The 9,917-nt window shown below is 41.7% G+C and overlaps 1 pseudogene; it reads right to left on the bottom strand.

The window, feature by feature from the left end:
- Nucleotides 1-8,082: 8,082 nt before the first annotated feature.
- Nucleotides 8,083-8,198, bottom strand: LOC120592693 (uncharacterized; annotated as a pseudogene).
- Between the last annotated feature and the right edge of the window lie 1,719 nt (nucleotides 8,199-9,917).

Raw genomic sequence — 9,917 nt, 5'->3', positions numbered from 1 at the left:
TCAGTGTAAAATTTAGAAAAGAGAGGGTAATTTTCAAATAGTTGCAAGAATTCCTTAACTTAGGAAAGCACTTTTGAGAATCACTTTTTGTAAGACAGTATGTAGCCCTGGGACCCCTTTAGAGTAGAAACTTTCTGGGGTGAGTAGTCAGAAAGTGCACAGAGCAGCTGCATTTCAAAGTAAAATAGTCTGTTTTACAAAAAGAATTATTCAAATATATGAAAAAGCTTTTGCTTGTAGAAATCAGTAACTAAAAAAAGATTATTCTCAAAAACATCCGTCCTTTTGCTGTTCTAAGGGGGAAAAAAAAAGACAACTTAAAATAAATAAAATGTCACACAACTTCCCTTCCAACATGCATAGTAAAAAAAAAAGAACAAATGTGTATCTAGCCAGATGCCTTCCGAATAAACCCTCCCGCTAGGCCTCACAGCAGAAACGCTGACCCGGCTCTCAGGGCAGCGACAGTGGTAAGGGCCGATGTCAGTGCCAAAGCAGAGTGTGACCACTTAAGACGTGAAAGAAGATTCGGACGCATGTACGCACACACGCACATGCATGCACACACGTGCACACACGCACGCGCGCACACACACGCACGCGCGCACAACCTTTGTAAGAGAGCCAATAGAAACCGCCGTTAGTGGCCTCCGACCGAGTGCAGTCGCTCCGTGGCATTGGTAGCTGAGCCCCGGAGGGGTTCCCACAGCCCGTTTGACTTCTTTCCTGGGATCCGCCGGCCTGAGGGTTTTGAGTCCCTTGAACAAAAAAGGAGGAAAGGGACCAAGGCAGACTTCTGAAGAGACACAGGTTGTTTATACAGAGCAGTGTGGCTTCTAGGACCGGTCCTTTACGACTTGGCATATCGACTCCTTGTACCCTCTGCCTCCTCTTCTGTAAACTCAAGGTTGCGCGGTGCCTCTTGATTCCCTGTGATCCGTCTCCCCGCCCGCCTTCCGCAGAGGTTGGCACGAGCTTGGGGATTCGTTAGGGTCAGTACCTGACGAATGTGCCTTAACTGGGACAGGAAATTACAAAACTGAGCCCTCGAGCATGAATCTACGTGTTCTAAAATCGTAGGTAAGGGACATTGGTAATTAGACCAATCAATTCAAGAGAAATAAATGGGTTTACATTATATGGAGATATAAATATTTTGACATATTTCCATGTATACTATAATTTATAGTATATTTAAAACTTAAAGCAGAAGAGATTCTTAAAACAAACTGCTCTCTTAAGCACGTATTTCAGGTTTCTTGCCCAGAACCATTTTTCCACCAAAGCACATCTGTTGCTAATACGGCCTGGTGGGTTCATTTGACTCATAAAATGTACAAAAAAAAAGACGTAAGCAACGTTATAAATAATAATAATCAGCGCTATTAGTAACACAAAGTGTATTCTTGATCTAGTAATAATAGAGACAATCAGAAATTGTAGTAGGAGGAAAATCGTAACATTCCCTATCAACATACTAATTGTATAGAAAACACAGTTATCAGACACAGTTGGGCTGACATCCCAATACTAGTTCTCTTTAAATTGCTATCATGTTTTCACTTCTATTTTATTTTAATACAGAAGCTACAACTTTGGGAGCAGAAAGCAAAGTAGCCAGTAATGACATAGAAAGATGATATACGACTTGCTTTGCAGTGCAAATAAATGCGTGAGCTACTATACGTGAAAGCACATTGCCTCTCACATTGTAAGTGTGTAATAAAAGTTTGTGAATGAATATGATAAATCGATAAATCTTAAACTGTAATTTGGCTATAATCTTCCTAATATAAATGTTCGATATCTCATTGAACTGCCTTTCAGCAGAAATTATTTTACTGGCAGGTGGATTTAAAGCAATATGGACATAGATTCAGTATTTCACGAATGCCCTCAGTTCTGTAAGTGTGGTCGCTGCTGGCTGAGCGCAGCGCGGATCTGTATTTAAAGAGGTATCTCCTCCCCCGCCCTGGGTCCAGCATTAAGTTAACGGAGAAAATCACACTATCAAAACAAAATATTAGTAGAAGAGTATTTCTTTGTGTTTTCTGTTTGTTGGATATAACTTTACTAACAGCATATTTAAAATTACTTGATGTATAAGGCACTGGAGTGATACTATTGGACTTAAAATTCCTAAAATTTTTAATTCTGCTAGTTCATCAATAGCAAAACCTCTTTCATAGTGATCTTTGGATTTGGGGAGCCCTTTTGTTCTGTGAGTATCCAGCTCCCATTACAAGGATTTCTCATCATCGGAGTCCCGCACTTTCCACCCCAGCCCTGTACTCACCGGGGGGCATTGCGGTGAGGCAGGCCTGCCCTCCTGAGTAGTCTCCGCTGCTCAGCTTCTGTCCTTTTATGTCCCAAAGCCTCTGAGGTTTTTGTCCTGGGCCTGTTTCACTCTCACTGAGAGGTCTGGCCTCAGCAATCAATTCCTGTCATTTCTCCACTGAAATTCTTGACATCGTAGCTAGGTCTTGTTGACAAGGTAGAGTAAGGCAAATATGCACTTATCTGGGTAATTTAAGCTACCACCATGCTTTGTCTCTGTTACCTGGACCACTGACCTGCTACGAAGTCAGTTCTGAAGAGATTATCAATTTGCAATAATTCAGGTAATTCCAGTCAAAGTAATGTTTTTGCCTGAATTATCCAGATAAACGCTTCAACTCTACACGTTGCTTTGCGAACTGAAAGCTAACCTTGGGAAGTGGGGTTTAAGTAGACTGAGAGATTCCAGTTCAGACATTCATCCCTGGACCTTTTATTGGTAGCCGATTTCATTATATTTTTACAAGGTCAATAAAAGATCTAACTTCCTCTACAGGGAACAGGTAGGTAAGTGCCTCGTGTGACTGGATAAACACGAAGCTGCAGGAGCTTCGCAGACCATTATCGAAACTCTGTCACGTAGCCTGTCAGTGCCCTGGGCGGAAGCAAAAGGAGGCTCTGGGTGACACTGCAGTCCTTGGTTCGTAATTAGACTAATTACATCATGGTTCTCTTCACTTCAAATAAAAGTGGTCCCCCCGAATGCCTAAGACAGAGGGGGTTTGTTTTCAAGGTTCACACAGGCTACAGATGAATGGAGAAGTGTCTTCTTCTCTGTGTCTCTTGTAGGACAGTCCTGGAAGCTCACGCAGGGGACTGGCCTCTCACAGCGCACTTGCTCATTATCTGCTCTGTCTTTGGCTCGCAGATGACCTAGAGTGGCCGCTTATGCACAGTCTCTTAAGATTGACCAGCTCAGCTAATTATTCCAATCTCACATTTTCCTATTTCTAAACTCTCCAGAGACGAATACTATGGATTCTGTTCATTTTTTCCAAGCCAAGCGGTGTGTGGGGGTTGACCATGAATTTTTGACCACAGCTGAGTCAATCAGCTGGGACGTGTCATTCGGTTAAACGGAAGGCAGACTTGCTTCAGACGCTCTTAGAGCTGTGCAGTGGGAGCGGGTGATGACTCACTTCCATAATACAGAGCCCGGCTGAAGGCGATGAGTGCAGCCCCGGTGTACTGATGACAAGTTGCGCAATTCAGAGGGGAAAAAATGGCGTAGATGACAGAGGCTCTGCTCATCTCTCTGGCGACCAAATTAAAGTGGTGACGGAAACAAGGAGCAGCAGCAAGGAAAATCACCTGGGAGCTTGATGAACAAGCCATACAACCAGGGAGAAGTCCAAAAAGCGCCCCGCAACGGCAGAAAGAGGGACGGGGCGAGGACGCGGGGCTGCCGGGTCCAGAGTGGCTGGGACGGAGGCTGCAGCAGCGGCAGACGCCTCTCAAAGGGGCCGCGTCCGCAGGGGACTCTCACGGTGAGGGACCTGCTCGCTCTGAGCACCAGGGCGGGTTCAGCTGCATGCAGGGTGCACCAGGGACTCACGGGGATGCTAGGCGAGCCTAGGCGAGACTCGCACGGTACAGAAGTGCTGGCGGTATCCACCGTTCCCTGTTGAGCCCTCCCCGCTACCAGTGCAGGGACACGGTGCCGCCATAGCCCGGAAGTCATCAAACTGGATAACAGAGGTCGCTCCGCCCAGGGGATTCCCTGAAACCCCGCCTCCCCCAACTCGGGCCCCACCCAGGCCACATCCAGGTGTGTCCTCAGCGCGTCAGGTGCTCCTTGTTGAGACACACAGTGGTGGCAGCTGGCCTTGGTTTCTGGTGTGGCCTCTTGAGACAACTATAAGCACAGCATCTGTGGATTGCTTGCTGAATCCTAACAGGTGGCCCTGGAGGGGCAGAGGCTTGTAGTAAATTTGGCCTGCAGCTGAACCCCTCTCAGGACTGTGCCACTGGACACCAGCTTCACGAATCCACACTAATAAGACCGGGAGACTTAGGAGCTTTGCTTAGTGCATAGAAACAGACACGGAAAGGCAGCCGAAATGGGAAGACAAAGAAGCAGAAACCACTTGAGAGAACAGAGCAGAGATCCAGAAATAACGGAGTCAAGCAACCTAACAGATGCAGAGTTCAAAACACTGGTTACAAAGATACTCAATGAACTTATGGGAAGTGTAGATGAATTCAGTGAGAACTTTGACAAAGAGATTAAAAAAACATAAAAATGGAAATGGAAATTATAAAAGGGAACCAGTCTGAAATGAAGAACATATTATCTGAGATGAGAGGTATATTAAATGGAACAAAGGAACACACAAAGTGAATAAAGAAAAGGATCAAATGCCCTATCTAGAGGACGGGAAAGCCAAGGACATACAATCAGAATGGCAAGAGATAAGATGCCAAGACTATAAAAATAATTTAAGGAGCATATGGGACACTATTAAGGGTCTAAATATCTGTCTGATCGGCGTAACTGGAGAAAATCAAGGTGTTGAATAGCTGTTTGAAGAAATAATGATGGAAAACTTCCCTAACCTGGTGAAGGAAATGGACATAGAACCTCAGGAAGCTCAGAGAATTCTAAAAATCAAGGATCCAAAGAGGCCCACGCCAAGACACATCATAATTAAAATGCCAAAGTTTAAATACAAAGCGAGAATCTTAAAAGCAGCAAGAGAAAAGCAGAGTCAAAGGACAGATAAAGAGCGTCCCAGATAGAAGTAAGCTAAAGGAATTCTCACCACCAAGCCGGTATCACAGGAAATGTGGGAGGGACTTCTTTAAGAAGAAAAAACATGTATCAAAAACAAGAATAAAGAATAGTAGCAACTACATTCCTATCAATAAGTACTTAAAATGGAAAAGAATTAAGTGCTCCAAATAAAAGACAGAGTGGCTGAATGGATAAGAAAACAAGACACCTACAGGCTGCCTCCAAGAGACTCACTTCAGATTAAAAGACACACACACACTAGAAGGAAGTAGATGGAAAAAGATATTGCCCTGATGGACCTAGAAGGTTTTTAAGTCACACAGAAAAAGATAAATACCATATGATTTCACTTATATGTGGAATCTAAGGAACAAAAAGAACAAACTAATCAAAAACAAACTCACAAATATAGTGCACAATTTGGTGACGGACAGAGGAGGAGGGGGTTGGGAGGCTGGGAGAATGGGGTGAAGGGTATAAATTAGTAGCTGCTGGGTGGTCACGGCACAGGGAATGCAGTCAGCATTAATATGATGGCAGGTGGAGGACCGGGGGAGGGAGGGAGCAATTGCGGGGGTCGTTTATGAACTATATAGATGTCTAACCAATATACTGTATACTTGAAACTAAGTAAAATAAATAAATAATTTTTTTTTAAAAATTGCACAATTCAATTAGTCTTCTTCCTCTTCAAATGATGATAATATATAAAAAAATCACAAATATCAAATCCACATTGTCATGAATAAAAAGTCGGGCTCTGGGGCCTTATAAGTGTTACATGCAAACACTCATCGAGTGTCGGTTGTATTCCAGGCACTGGTACGTGATACACAGCAGTGTCGTATGTGAGGGGACACGGGAGATGTGCTACACGAAATACATACCTTCTGCACAAGGCAGGGTCTGTGGCGATGACGGCGATGAAAGTAAGGTTGGCAAAGGAACGGAATTCTTATAAGTAGTGTTTAGATGAAATGTCACAGATTTTTCCAAAGGAGTGACAGCAGACATTGGAAGGAGGCCTGTGACTACCTGGGCGTGTGCTGCCCGGTGACCACCAGGAACTGGAGCAAGGCTGCTATGTCTGGAGAGAGAGGAGCTGAGGGCGGAGTCACGGAGAAGCTGGGTTTGGGGATGGCCAGGTCGCATCATTCTTTAGGCCACAGGATGAAGTTGGGACTTTATTCTGAGTGTGGTAACAGGGCTTTGAGTAGGAGAATGGCATCAGCTTTTTTATGTTTTAAAAGAATAATTCAGGCTTCCGTTTGGCTTAGGACAGTAGTAGGGCAAGAGAGAAAGCCTGGAGACCAGTCAAGTGCCTCTTGCAATTTGTGGGTTTCACTCAGACTGTGCCATAGGTGAGAAAAGGTGAATCCGTGGTTTTCGGATATGTGTCGATGGGAAAGCTGATCGGACTTGCTGATAGTTTGAATTTGAGGTATGAGCGAAACACAGGATTCCATGCGTGTCAGTCTAGATGAAGGCATGAAAGGCGGCACCTTTCCTGAGATGCAAGACTCAGAAACCCAGATTTGAGGTGCAGAAAACAAAGACTTCATTCTTGAAAATATTAATTTTGACACTCTTGTTAGTCATGCACATGTGGATGCTAAATAATTAGATGTCTAATTCTGGGGTCAAAGACTGTAGAATAAATGAAAAGACAGCTTTCAGGTGAAACACCTGTTGGCCCACGGAGACAGCGTGTGGGTTGTCCCACTTTTTTTCTTATGTCCCCATGCGGAAAAGCTTCCAACTTCATCGCCATCACAAACCCCCTCCCTGACTGCGATACTGGGCGACTGCCTGATTTCTCGCTCACATTGTAATTATAGTTCCCTGCTCGTAGTTACTTGTCATTTTACGTTTGTCTATGTTTCTTTTCTTCTTCACCAAATTATGACAGTATGTCTATCACCTTTTAAAAAATTACCTTAATGCTAACTTTCCACATAATTTCATGAGGCCTCGACTCATCCTTTATTCTGAACCCATATCCACTGTGTTCCATTTGTCTTATGTTGATTTTATGTTTGATTTAACAAATATTTTTGAAGAATTACTATGTGTTAAAAATTGTGACCCTTTTTAATAAGCTTTATAAATGTTCTGATCCCTTTTACTATCTATTACAGTGCTTAGAGAAGTATTTTGTAAATAATAAAGGTGACACTAGTAATCAAAATAATCCATTTGTACGTGCTTTGATTTACAAAGAACGGTCACATACATTACCTCATTGAAGCCTTGCAATAAGACCGTGAGTGAGATACTATTGTTATCTCCATTTTATAGGCATTTATATTGAATATCTATTATGGCACCTGCTCTAGGAAGTAAAGAGACATAGAGAAGGGTGAAAATATGACATCTCGTTCCATTGCCTTATAATTTGAAATAATATTTACATTTAATTAGGTAGAAAATGAAAATAGACCAAAGGTACAGTTGCGAAGCAATTAGGGGTCAGCGGCCTGTTTGATGTGAGCAAACACCGTTAGCCGTGAGGATGAGAAACCAGATTTCCAACAGCCCCAAAGCTGTAGTTGTTTTAAGAACATATTAAATCAGTTTCCAGTAATTTTTGCCGTCGTTTTGAATTTAAAAATGAGTGTGAAATGCGGCTGGAAGTTGGATTATACCATTTCGAATTATTTGATGTCAACATACAAACTCCTTTACTAAAGGAAAAAAAAACAATCCATCTGTGCTAGATGACGGAACTATTGAGGGATCAAAAGGAATAAAAATCATTGACTTTATTTCTTCGATATTTAATATTTCAATTGAAACAACAAAAGGCTCCATAAAACTACAAACCACGGAGATTTTCTCTTTTTCCTTCTCACCATGGTCCTGAGCACTGGCACCATGCGGCTGCTTGGCTCCACTTTGCCAATTCAAAACATGCCGTTCTCTTTGTGAAAAAGCACACGAAGGACAAGAGACCAGTCAATTTCTTCGTCTTCTATATTAAGAAGTTATTATTTGTTATTTATTATTATTTATGCCTACAGCACCTGCTCTTCCTAGGTGGTCTCCCATCCAAGTACTAACCAGGCCCGACCCTGCTTAGCTTCGGAGATCAGACGTCAGGCTCGTTCAGGGTGGCACGGCCGTAGACCACGGACCGTGGCTCCACTGGGGCGCGAACCCAGGACCTTCTGCATGTAAAGCAGACGCACGCACCACTACACTATGGAACCACGTCCTAAGAAATTATTTTTAACATATTTTAATGTCTCGTGACCAGAAGTTGCTGTTTTTATCAGGGCAAGTTTCCTTAGGCTAATATGTTTTCTCTCTTGATTTTGACAAACTACCGGGAAATAAGCAGTATAACTTTAAATAAGTCATCTAATTCCTCAGTCCTTAATTACCTGGATACGAAGTAAGGCAGCTGAACTATATCATCTCCATTCTTGCTTCTAATTTAAAAATTCTCTGCGTCTATGGCATGCACAATTACTCAATATAGTAATCTGCCTTCCTAGGACTTGCGGTGTTTTTTTAAAATAATTTTTTTATTTTTCAATTGCAGTTGACATATAATGTAATATTAGTTTCAGGTGTATAACATAGTGCTTATACATTTCATAACTTAGGAATTGATCACCACGATAAATTTAGTACCCATCTGACACCTACATACTTATTTCAATGTTATTGACTCCATTCCCTATGCTATACTTTACGTCCCATTGCTATTTTGTTACTAGCAATTTGTCCTTCTTAATCCCTACCCCTTATTCACCCATCCCCCCATGCCTTTCCATCTGGCAATCCTCAAAATAGTTGCTGTATCTGTAAGTTTGTTTCTGTTTTGTATGTTAGTTATTTTTTTATTTTATTTCTTTTAGATTCCACATTTAAAAGAAATTGCATAGTATTTATCTTCCTCTGTCTGAGTTATTTCACTCAGCATAATACCCTTCAGGTTCATCCATGTTGTTGTGCGTTGCAAGTTTCATTCTTTTTTATGGCTGAGTAATATTCCACTGTATAGATGTACCACTTCTTTATTGATGGACACTTAGGTTGCTTCTATATTTTGGCTATTGTAAATAATGATGCAATAAATATATGGGTGAATATGTCTTTTCGAATGAGTTCTTTGGGTTTCTTTGGATAACTACCCGGAAGCGGAATCACTGGAGCCTTCTCTGACTCTTGTTACAGCCTTCGTTTCGCAGTCTGTCTGTCTTGTCTGGCTTTGTTTCGCGGTCTGTCTTGTCTGGCATTAGTATTGCTTCTCCAGCTTCTTTTCTTTTTCTTTTTTAATTTCCATTTTTATGAAATACCTTTTTTCATCTTTTTTTCAGTATACGTGTGTCTTTCAACATGAAGGGAGTGTCTTATGCTCGGTATGTGTAAGGGTCTTGATTTCTTATTCATTCGGCCACCCTACATCTCTTGTTAGGGACATTTAATATACTTGTAGTAATTATGGATAGATATGAAGCTATTGCCATTTTTAATTCATATTTTTTATCTTTTTTTCTTCTTATTCATAAAGAAATCTCTCTAATATTTCTTCTAATACTGGTTTGGTGGTGATGAACTCCTTTAACTTGGTCTTGTCTGGGAAACTCTTTTATCTGTTCTTCGATTTTAAATGATAACTTTGCTGGAGAGAGTGATCTTGGTTGTTGATCCTTGCTTTTTATTGCTTTGAATATTTCATGCCGATTCTTTCTGGTCTGCAAACTTTCTGTTGAGAAATCGGCTGACAGTCTTAAGAGAGCTCCCCAGTAGATAACTAACTGCCTTCTCTTGCTTTTTAAAAATTTCTCACTTTATATTTAAAGTCTGCCATTTTAATTATGATGTATCTTGTATGGGC

This window comes from Pteropus medius, unplaced genomic scaffold, assembly GCF_902729225.1.
Source record: "Pteropus medius unplaced genomic scaffold, Ma_sr-lr_union100, whole genome shotgun sequence".
NCBI classification, from domain to species: Eukaryota; Metazoa; Chordata; class Mammalia; order Chiroptera; family Pteropodidae; genus Pteropus; species Pteropus medius.
This window is presented reverse-complemented; position numbering and strand designations above follow the sequence as displayed.